The following is a 12,226-nucleotide window of genomic DNA, read 5'->3' on the forward strand; positions in this document are numbered from 1 at the left end:
ACGCCAATACAGTTTTAACAGCCGCGAGAGGTCGGCTGGGCCAAAATGATCTCGAAACAATTTCAAGTTTGCACTTGCACAAGCTTTGGGGGCCCGCAGACTTTTGTCACAGGAGGAAAAGAACTTGCACAACAGACTTCTGCCCCACACGGAACATGAGAGGGAACCCTCCACACCATAAAGCAGTGGTTCTCGACCTTTTCCTTTCTTTTTTTTTTTTTTTTTTTAATTTTTTTTATTTTTCACACCATAAATCACATTAGCCATGATATACACTATTTCTTTTCACACATATACAGTGACTTTTTCTCCCCCTCCCCCCTTTCCTCCCAAACCACCCCCCCACCCCCCCCTCTCATCCATTTTAGGTATACAATCTAGGTTGCATTAAGCCAGTCAGACAATGTTGTCATTCAACAAAATTACACCAGAAATTCTACTGAGTCCATTCTTTTCTTTCCTTGTGGTTTTGTATTCTTGAAGTAGACTTAAAATATGACAGGAAATCACAAAAATAGATTACATCTAAAACAACGGTACATGGTAGGAAAATTTTACAGTGATTTTTTTTGTGAATAGCAGCCCAAAAATACACTCACGAGTGTTCAGGAAGCAAAATCTTCACTGTCCCATGTTAGCAGGTCATGTTGGAATTCTGCTGTTGCCCTGACTTATACAGAGTACAATGGTGTTTTTTTCAAAGAAGAGATCGGAAGGATTGCAGCACGGTTAGTGCGGTGGTTAGCGTAATGCTACCACAGCGCCATGGGTTCGAATCCACCGGTGTCTGTAAGGAGGTTGTACCTTTCAGAGTCCGCGTTGTGTTTCCTCTGGGAGCTCCGGTTTCCTCCCACGTACAGGGTTTGGAGATTGATTTGTCACATGGGTGTTTTTGGACAGCATGGGCTCATGGACCCGCTACAGTGCTGTGCCTCTACATTAAAATTAAATGATGTATCAGTACAGTGAGAGTTTACACATCAATAAAGTGAGAACAGACTGTCTTGGCGTCTCTCTGTGCGGTGGCCATGTGGACACCTTCATGGTCTGGTGTGCCGCAGATGGAGGGATTCACTGTTTAGGATGGAGTCTGCAGAGCAGGCAGGTTTGACCTGGATGGGGTTGAGCTCCTGAAGTGCTGTTCGTGTTGAACTAGTCCAGTTAAGTATTGCACCTGTGGCTAAATCTATCTATCTCTACATTCTTTGGTTAAGATGGTTTCATTAAAGCCCAGAGGGACATTACTCTGCTTTACTTCTCGGTTCAGTCATCCACACTTTCCCTTTCTTCTCCCTCTCCACATATATTCATCTATTTCCTTGCTCTCTCTCCCGCTTTCTGTCTATACGGAATATTCATCTGTTTCCCCTCTCTCTCCCCCTTTCTGCAATATATTCATCCTTGTTTCCCCTCTCTCTTTTCCACTCTCTATCTGCATGGAACATTCATCCCCTCTTTCTCTCCGTCTCTGCGGTATATTCATCCTTGTTTCCTCTCCCTCTCTCTCTCTCTCTCTCTCTCTCTCTCTCTCTCTCTCTCACCCACTCACTGTTTCCACTGAATATTCAACCATTTCTCTTCTTTCTCTCTCTTCCGCTCACTGTCTCTGTGACTATCTCAGTTGGAACTGGAGAAAGTCACCACGGAGCAACTGTCGCTTATGCAAGAACAGAACGACCTCATCAAGAAGCAGAAACGCTCGGACAAGTATTTCTCAGCCAAGGCCCGCAGCCTGTCACTGCTGGGGATGCAGCAGGTGGAGGAGGAAGATGGAGGCATGTCGGAAGGCAGCGGAGATGGTGAGTTTACCCCAACCGTCACCTATCCCTGCTCCAGCCACAGCACCCAGAACTTGGGGACCGTGTGGCAGGAAGCGTGTTTGAGGCCTGTGGCATCAGGGCCTTGCTAGAGAACCAGTTGCTGCAACACGAGGCCGGCTTCAGGCAACTAAACCACTTGCAAAACACTGTCAGAAAATGAGTGAAATGTGAAAGTCTGCAGACGCTGTGATTGTAGTAAAAACACGTTGAAATGTTGGAGGAACTCAGCCAGTCTTTTCAGCATCCACAGGAGACAAAGATAAATTGTAGACACTTCGGGCATGAGGCCTTCTTCAAAGAATAAGCAGAATGTGCCAGAAACAGGAAATCTCAGAATTCAGACCGTGCTGGCTGGGGGAGGAATCTAGACCAACAATAGGTGTTCATTGGATATGATAAGGGACGGGATAAGAATTGATTAAGTTTGTGTGAAAGGAGACACAGAAATAGGGGAAGGCAATGAGGGAAGAAGGTGGGGGGGGGGGGGAGGGAGGGGGTTTAACAAAAGCCAGAGAAGTCGCTATTAACCCCATCCTGTTGAAGGGTGTCCAGTCAGAAGATGGGTTGTTGTTCCTCCAATTTTCAGGTGGTCTCTGTCTGGCAGGGCACGAGACCATGGACTCAGACACGTCAGCAAGGGAAAGAGATGGAAAATTGAAATGGTGGCCCTCCCTCCCCACCAATCGTCTCCTTGGGATCTACCTCTGTGACCGCAGGAGATCCTCCACTTGCACCCACACCTCCTCCTTCACCACCATTCGGGGCCCCAAAGCATCTTTCCAAGTGAAGCAACAATTCATCTGTGAACCTGCAGGGGCCATCTACTGCATCCGGTGCTCCCGTTGTGATCTCCTCTACATCAGAGAGACTGACGCAGACTGGGAGATCGCTTCGTTGAACACATCCACTTTCAGCTGCAATAACATCAATTTCCCAGTGGCCACCGATTTAAATTCACCGTCCCACTCCAGCCTCACTCCTCCTCTTCTCCTCCTTCCCTTCTCCCATTGCCTCTCCCCTTTTCCTCCCCCCTCTCCGGTCCCCTCTCCACCCTCCCTTTCCTTCCTCCACTCTCCTCCCCCCTTCTCCACCTCCCGCTCTCCACTCTCCCCCCCACCAACCCCCTTTCCTTTCTAACTCAGAAACTCAAGGCTAGGGTTGAGAAGTGATATCTTTATCATCAGACAATTGAAATAGTTTTCCAGCAACTGGAACGAGCCCAGTTTTCCATGTCCGTGGGTTTTTCCGGGTTGTGTTATGTACCCTTATCCCATGAGATTCACACAGAGTTGTGTTGGGGATGTGATTAAGCAGTGATGCCCTGCAGTTGTATGTTCAGTTAGCCCTCACTATGGAGCTGTCCGATAGAAGAAGGTGCCCGTAGATTTCAGCTAGTGGAATCCAGTTAGGATTAGCTCTAGAATGCTTGAGATCACACGGGAAGAATGATCTTAATGACAGTATGAAATAATGTTCTCCCACTTTGCCCACCCTCCCCCTGGACGTGCTGTCTGGTTGCATGTTGGAACCACTGTAACAACGTGGAGAGGTTGATGAGTGGAAGTGAGATCTCTGTGCAGAGGGGTTGATATTGTGGCGGATGAAAAGGAATAATGGAGCAGGGTCCTTGCCTGACCCTGCACCCTGGACGTGTGGCTGTGCTGAGAAATGATCATGGTCTGGGTGGATGGCAGTGATTTCCCTCAATGTGCTGGAGGCAGGGAACGATAATCCCCGAAGCACCTAATCCACAGCAGGAAGTGTCCGATTGATGTTGTGGAAAGACCCTGGAAAGGATGGAATTCTTCACTGGGCTTAGGAAAGGCACTGGTAGATTGGTTAGGGCAGAGGTTGTGTGGTGTTGAAGGTCCAGTGATCCGAACCTTTCTTTATTTCGAATTTAGACACGCAGAAGGGTAACAGACCCTTCCGGTCCGTGCTGCCCAATCAACCTTCAACCCCTGTTCATTTTGAACAGATGGAGGAAACCGGAGCCCCGGAGGAAACCCACACAGGCATGAGGAGAATGTGCAAACTCCTTACAGACAGATAGGATTTGAACCTGAGTTACTGGCGCTGCAACTGCATTGAATTAACTGCAATGCTAACTGTTCCGCCATGGAGGGATGCGTTTGCATCACAGAGCACAGGATCCTTGTTGGCATTGTTGAGTGCTGCTGTGAAAGGCTGGAACACCTGGTCGTTTGATGGGATGAATAAAGACGAGTGACCATTGGAATACTGACTGGAGCTGCTGTCTGGTTTGCAGCTAAATACCACAACTGCAGTGAGAAAGGGTCTTGGTGAGAACGCATAGTGTAATGTATGCAGGCTTAGTCTCCTTAGCTTTAAGCGTAAACACCCACTTTTGAGGAGTGCAGTGAAGATTCTCCAGGCTTGTCCCTGAGATAGCAGGCCTATGACATGAGGAGAGATTGACTGGACAAGGCCTCTACTTAAGGTGACCTCATTGTTTCTTGTAGGAGGGCAGCATGGTTAATGAAGTGGTTAGCGCAACCCTGTTGCCGCGACCAGTGTTCGAATCCTGCGCTGACCACAAGGAGTTTGTACCTTCTCCCCATGTCTGTGTGGGTTTTCCCTGGGCCCTCTGGCTTCCTCCCACCATTCAAAATGTACAAGGTTAATTGGAATATTTAGGCCAGAAGGCCCTGTTACCATGCTGTATGTCAAAATTAAATTTAAAATGAGGGATAGACTGTTTGGAACCGAAGGAAGAAGAAACTTCTTCTCTCTTTGGAATTCTCCAGCACAGAAGACTGTGGAGCCTCAGATTCCCACTTTATTGAAAATAGATTCAAATATTTCTAGATATTAATAGAATCAGGGAATAGAAGAAGAAGATCAGATGTGGTCTTGTTGAATGAAAGAAGAGGCTTGAGGGGCTGACTAGGCCTCTTCCTGACAACCATGGAACACCACAGCACAGAAACAGGCCCCTTCGGTCCTTCTAGCCTGTGCAGAACCATTCTTTTTTTGCCTAGTCCCACTGACCTGCACCCAGTCTGTAGCCCTCCTATCCACGTACGGGTCCAAATTCTTCTTCAATGTTAAAATTGAGCCCGCATTCACCACTTCAGCTGGCAGCTCATTCTACTCTCTGTGTGAAGAAGTTCCCCCTAAACATTTCCCCTTTCACCCTTAACCCATATCATCTGGTTTGTATCTCACCTGCCCTCAGTGGAAAAAGCCAACCTGCATTTACTCTGTCTATCCTCCTCAATTTTAAATACCTTATCAAAACTCCTTTAATTCTTCTCTGCTCCAAGGTATAAAGTTCAAACCTGCTTAACCAGTTCTTGAAGTCCTGGCATCATCCTAATAAATCTTCTCCGCACTCTTTCAATCTTACTGATACCTTTCCTGTAGTTAAGTGACCAAAACTGCACACAATCCTCCTAATTTGGCCTCACCAAGGTCTTCTACTTCTTCTAACGATGTCTATTGCTGAGTTCCATATATCGTTTTGAAGTATTGACCAACCAGTAATAGGGAGTGTTACTGATGGGGTGGAGACCGGGACACATTAGCTGCCAATGGAACTGCATTTTGCAGTGCCTATTTTCTGTGAAAGGCTGGGAATGGGAAGAAACTTTGCTTGGTCTAAGTGCAGCCCACGCCCAGATGAAGCCAAGAAATCTTTTAAAACCAAACTCGTGTTGAGATGTGGGATGATACGCATCTGTTATGTTAAGAGCTATTTTTATTATATGCCAATGTCCTTGGGCTTGTCATATGAAACCACTTCCTGTAAACAGCTTGCTGGTACACGGCTTAACTGTAAGCAGTTAATCTGCAACAGACATATATAACACATGTCCACACATGTTGTTAAATTAGCACAAAGAGCAGTCTAAAACAGACCCCAGGTACAACCTTCCACCTCTTATCCATAGTGAGTTTACAAAGGAGGAAGCAATTATCATGAGATAAGATTTTATTTACTAGGACTAGGGCATTTATCGTCGATGCCTAATTCACCTCAAACTGCTGCAGTTTTGGTGAATGTACCAGTCCTTGGATTTCAACCAATGGCAATGAAACATTGGCCATCCACTTCCCAATCAGGATGATTGCTTTGGAAAGAACACTTTGCAACACATGGTTAGCACAACGCTGTTACAGCACCAGCGATCGGGACCGAGTTTGAATCCTGTGCTTTCTGTGAGGAATTTGTACGTCGGTGTGGGCTTTCCCCAGGGACTTCGGTCACCTCCCCACCGTTCGAAATGTACCAAGGGGGTGAAGGACAATTGGATGTAATTGGACGGCACGGGCTCGTGGGCCGAAATGGCCTGTTACTGTGCTGTATGTTTTTTTAAAAAAAACCCTGCTAGTGTCGTAAAGGAGAATGCTCTCATGTCATCCTCACTTGCACAGATGTGTCCGAGGACATGACCTCGAACTCCAGCCTGGCTCCGTCCCCCCTGCCCCTCCGACATCCCTGGAACCTTCAGAACCCTGCCAGAGCAAAACCAAGCAGATGATTCAGCTGGCGCTGATTGATGAGGGTCTGCGGGTGGCTCAGCAGCATGCCTCCCCCAGCACAGAGGATGGCGAGAGGATCAGCCCCAGGATCAAGCAGGAGGTCTTCTCTGGTGAGTCAGCTGGTTCGTGCTCCAGAACCTTCTGCGTCCATCTCAATAACTAAGTCGCACACCCATGGGAGTAAAACTTGTTTCACTTGCTTTACCTCCCGATGTAGCCAATATTGCCACCTTCCTTTCCACCTCCTAATACCATATATCCATGTGTAATTGTCGATGACGTGTAAGAGTCGTGCCCCCCCCCTTTTTTTGCCCCAAATTCTGGTATTTTTCATGTGTCATGTTTAATATATATCCCGCTGCCCCCCCCCCCCCCCCCCAACCTTTGGCCAAGTGGCTACCCACCCACTGGAGCTCCTGTTGCCCCCAACCACGGACTCTTGCCTAGGCCCTGGCCATCCACCCGATCTCTCAACGCCCTGACCGTGGACTCTCTCCTAGGCCCCGGTCCACCCACCCATCCACTGGAGCTCCTGACACCCCGGACTGTGGACTCTCACCTCGGCCCTGTCTGCCCCGCCCATCGATTTCCTGACCTTGAATAACAACAGGTACTTACTGCAGTCAAAAATAGTAGTGTAGTAGTCGACCCCCTAAATTTGACCTAAAAATTGGTGCACAAAACTTAACTATTACACACGATATACAGTAAATGCCTTCTCTTTCCTGAAATGCTGGAACATAGTTCCATTCACCTGCTGTCTGTCAAGGAATGAGTGGTATCTTGTACAGCTGTACCCCCTTCCAATATCGTCTCTCTAACACCCACCTTCCATTATACAGGAGGTGAGATGGGCCAGAGGGCATCCCTGGCAAGGCTGGTGTTTATTACCCACCCCCTAATTCTTCATGTTCCAAGTGACTTGCCAGATAGTTTCGGAGCTAAGGAACTGGAGTTACACATTTCTAAATATTCTAGAATAAAGGATTTTCATGCACCGTGTTTTCTTTGTATACTTTTGTGTAGTTTTGTGATCAGTATTAATTATACCACCTGTTTATTCCAGAATTACATACTTACCTGCAGTGGAACTTAACCTCTCAAAGTCTCTGAATTACTGGTCCAGAAACATGATCCACTGCACCAGCCATTCTCAACCTTGTTTAGGCTCTGGCACCTGAGGGCTCTGTGTAATGTTTATGGGCCCCCTTCCCTGTGAAGGAGTCAAGTTTAGTTGGTTTCTTCTGTACTTCTCTCCTACTGACTACGAGGTGAAGAGAGAACAAGGCTTTTACTTTGAGCGTAACAACTGTGACTTGAGTCCAGAACAGACAAATAGGAAGTCATTCGCATTGAACATGTAGGAAAGAGGAAACACATACATATTGCAAAAATTTTAAAAGATTCTTGGAGTGCAGTAATTTGTACATGAGTCATTAGGAGAACCCCCCCCCCCCCACCCACTTCAATGAGCTGTAGAACACTCCCCCCCCCTCATTGAGAATGGCTGCACTAGTCACCTACTCCAAGTACTTTCTTTAATTTGTCATTTCGTCATGAGTCCTTACTGATTCCTTTTCACAACTTTCAATGGGTTATGTAGCGTAGCAGTTTAGTTACACTTGAATAATGACAAGCACCACTCATTAGCCATTGAACACTGCAGCATAGAAAACAGGCCCTTCAGCCCTTCTAGTCAGTGCCAAACTATTATACTGCCTAGTCCCATTGACCTGCACCATGCCCTTCTCATCCATGTACCAGTCCAAATGTTCTTAAATGTTAAATTGAGCTGGCATTCATCAGATTTCAAATTTTTGTCTTTATTTTACTAAATTTTTTCTGGAGCAAAGAAATTACAATACATAGCTCAGAGATAAAATAATGTTTCTAAAGCGAGTCACAAAATGGAGGAAGTGGTTTATATGCTGGTGTGATTTATGCACTGGATTTTACAGTATTTACCACCAAAACTGAGTGGGCTGCAGAGGGCAATACCCCCCAATAAAACCTTTCCTAATGCCTCAATTATGCTCTAACTGGTTGTTTTTCTTTCTCACTGCAGAGGATGAAGATAATTACAAAGAGGAATCTGACATTACATCAAACCGCCACTCATGAACCTTTCACATAGTGACCAGACATTTTTAAAAATGTAATGAATTAGGTTTCTTTTTTTTTTAATTCATTCAGGTACAAAAGTATTTATTCTTTTTTTCTAATTAAAAATGTTTTTTTTTTACTTGTTTAACTTTGAAGAGCTTGGATTATTTTGAAGTTATTTCAGTACATAACTGATGTTTGCTAAACCAGCATCCAAACAGTTAGTGACATTTCCTTCTATTTTTACACAGAATTCAGGAATTAGTGTTTTCCCTTTTGAGTTTGCCTCTCTGTACATATGTCATTCTGTGATTGTCCAGTCTCAGACAGCAATAACACAATAAATATTTACTGCTTTGTGACACTTGGTGCTTAATGTTGGTCGTATCTTCTGTTCTCTCCAGTCCTCCCTGCCTCCACCCCATCCTGCCCGACTCACTAAACCAGTGGGAAGTTCTCACTCTTGCATCTTCCAAGTGGAAGTCAGTGTTTGCCCCAGGAGGCCATCATGGGCCAGGAAAGCCAGCCCTTCGCAACGCAACATCTCCACCCATGCACAAACCAGGAACTGCAGAAAACAAAACAAAACTCAGCAGGTTAGACAGCATCTGTGAAATGAGGGACAGTCAGGTCTCTGATTTCCCCCCCCCCCCCCCCTCCCCACCTGCATCAGAAAGGCTCTTGTTAATCAGTTGGCTGGGGGACCTATGGATTGGTACAAGACCGGCACCGATCTCTTGTCCACAGAACATGAAGTCGGCTATCATTTTGGTCTACTGAGGATCCCTTTAACTCAAACCAAGGAAAGATCTTGTAATTAGAAGACAAGATGGTGGTGGTGGAAGGAGGAGAATCTATGACGATGGTGAATTGTTGATTTGTTGACCTCTGTTGCAAGGTCAGAATATTGAGCCCTTTCCAAGGTCATTGCTTATGGTTGAACCTCATTCCATTGGGACGAAACACTCCCTCTGGTGGCTGGCCTTTGTGAGAGCCTGGGAGGTTTGGGTTGGCTGGACAGGGGTGTCAGCTGAACATCCATACCCAATGGTGGGAATTGAGATTACTCCCACAACAATTGGTTGAGGTGATGAGTAAAAGCATTAGGCACATGGAAAGAGTGCATGGAGCAGACCCTTTGGCTCAACCTTGCTATGTCAACAAAGGTGACATTCTGGACTAGAACCATAGAACATTGCAGCACAGAAAACAAGCCCTACGGTCTGTGACGAAACATCATTCTGCTAGTCCCACTGACTTGCACCCAATCCATAGCCCTCCATGCCCCTCTCATCCGTGTACCTGTCCAAATTCTTCTTAAATGTTAAAATTGAGCCCACATTCACCAATTCAGCTGGCAGCTCATACCACACTCCCACCACTCTCTGTATGAAGACGTTCCCCCTTGTGTTCCTCTAAACCTTTCCCCTTTCACCCTTGACCCATGTGTTCTGGTTTGTGTCTCACCTAATCTCAGTGAAAAATGCCTACTTGCATTTACTCAATCTATACATCTCATAATTTTAAATACCTCTATTAAATCTGCCCTCTTCTATACTCCAGGGAATAAAGTCCTAACCTGTTTAACCTTTCCTGAAGTCCTAGCAACATCCTAGTAAATCTTTTCCACACTCGTTCTATCTATTGATATCTTTCCTGTAGTTCGGTGACCAAAACTGCACACAATACTCCAAAATTTGGTCTCTACCAATGTCTTGAACAACTTTACCATAACCTCCCAACTCCTTTACTCTGTACTTTGATCTATGATGGCCAATGTGCCAAAAGCTCTCTTTACAACCCTATCCACCTATGACGTCACTTTCAGGAAATTATGTACCTATATTCCCAGGTCCCTCCTCAGTGCCCTACATTTATCGTGTATGTTCTACTTTGGTTTGTCCTTCCAAAATGCAACACCTCACACTTGTCTATTAAATTCCATCTATCATCTTTCAGCCATTTTTCCAGTTGGTCCAGATCCCTCCATAAGCTTTGAAAGCCTTTGTCTCTGTCCACAACACCTCCAACTTTGTCATCTGCAAACTTGCTGATCCAATTATCATCCAGATCATTGATGTAGATGACAAACAACAATGGTCCAGCACCTATCCCTGAGGCACACCACTAGTCACAGGCCTCCAGTCTGAGAAGCAATCATCCACTAACGCTCTGGCTTCTTGCACTTAGCCAATGTCAAATCCAGTTCACTATCTCACTGTGAATACCAAGTGTCTGAACTTTCCTGACTAACCTCCCATGTGGGACCTTGTGAAAGGCATTACTAAAGTCCATGTAGACAACATCCACAGCATTTTCTTCTTCACTTTTCCTGGTAACCTCCTCATAAAGCACAATAAAATTTGGTTCAACATGACCTAGCATGCACAAAGCCATGTTGACTATCCCTATTCAGTTTCCCTCTATCCAAATACTTGTATATCTGATTTCTTAGAACACCTTCTAATAATTTACCTACTATTTTTTTCCCCCCTCCCTCTCTCCCCCCTCCCTCTCTTCCCCCATAATTTACCTACTATTGATGTCAGGTTCATTGGCCTATAATTTCCTGGGTTACTTTTAAAGCCATTTTTAAACAGCGGGACAACATGAGCTATCCTCCAATCCTCTGACATTTCACCTGTGGCTAAGGACATTGGCGTATTGGTTAGCGCAACACCTTTACAGTGCCAGCAATCGGGACTGGAATTCATATCCTGCATTGTCTGTAAGGAGTTTGTACATTCTCCCCATATCTGTGTGGGTTTTCCGGTTTCCTCCCACATTCAAAATGTACTGGGGGTGTAGGTCAAATAGATATAAATTGGGTGGCATGGATCCGTGAGCTGAAATGGCCTGTAACCATACTGTATGTCTAAATTTGTTTATGAAATATTTCTGCCAGGACACATGCAATTTCTGCACTCATCTCCCTCAAGGCCTGAGGGAATATTTTGTCAGGCCCTAGGGATTTATCCACCCTTATTTGCTTTAAGGGCAGCAACCACCTCCTCCTCTTTAATCTGTATAGGTTTTCCTCACTTCCCATGACACTGTGCCTGTTTTCTGAGTAAATACTGATGATAAAAAAATTTAAATCTCTTCCATCTTTTATGGCTCTATACAAAGCTGACCACTCTGATCTTGAAGGGGATCAATTTTGTCACTTACTATCCTTTCGCTCTTAATACTCTAAACCCGTCAAATCCTTCAGGATTTTCTGTCACATTATCTGCCAAAGCAACCTCATGTCTTCTTTTAGCTTTCCTGATTTCTTTCTGGAGGTTTTTCTTGCATTTTATACTCCTCAAGTACCTCATTTGCTCCATGTTGCCTATACCTGTTATACACCTCTTGATTCATCTTAACCACATCCCCAAAATACCTCAAACCAAGGTTTCCTATGCCTTTAATCCCAACAGGGACAAGCAAACTCCTTAATCTCAAAAGTTCACCTTTGAAGGTCCTCCACTTACCTCGCACATCCTTGCCTGAAAACAACTTATCCCAATCCACCCGTTCTAGAACCTTTCTCATTTCCTCAGAATTTGCTTTCTCCAATTTAGAATCTCAACCCGAGACCCAGACCTATCCTTCTCCATAATTAACTTGAAACTAATGGCATTATGATCACTGGACCCAACATGTTCCCCTACACATACTTATGTCACCCATCCTGTCTCGTTCCCTAATAGGAGATCCAGTATTGCATTCTCTAGTTGGTACCTCCATGTATTCATTTAGAAAACTTTCCTGTTAGAAAACTCCTGAACACATTTGACAAACTCCAAGCCATC

The 12,226-nt window shown here is 45.3% G+C and overlaps 1 pseudogene; it reads left to right on the top strand.

Moving 5' to 3' along the window:
- Window positions 1–8,793, top strand: part of LOC138747536 (NGFI-A-binding protein 1-like) — a 53,481-nt pseudogene extending 44,688 nt beyond the window's left edge.
- Window positions 8,794–12,226: the final 3,433 nt, after the last annotated feature.

This window comes from Narcine bancroftii, chromosome 12 (genome assembly GCF_036971445.1).
Source record: "Narcine bancroftii isolate sNarBan1 chromosome 12, sNarBan1.hap1, whole genome shotgun sequence".
Lineage (NCBI taxonomy): Eukaryota > Metazoa > Chordata > Chondrichthyes > Torpediniformes > Narcinidae > Narcine > Narcine bancroftii.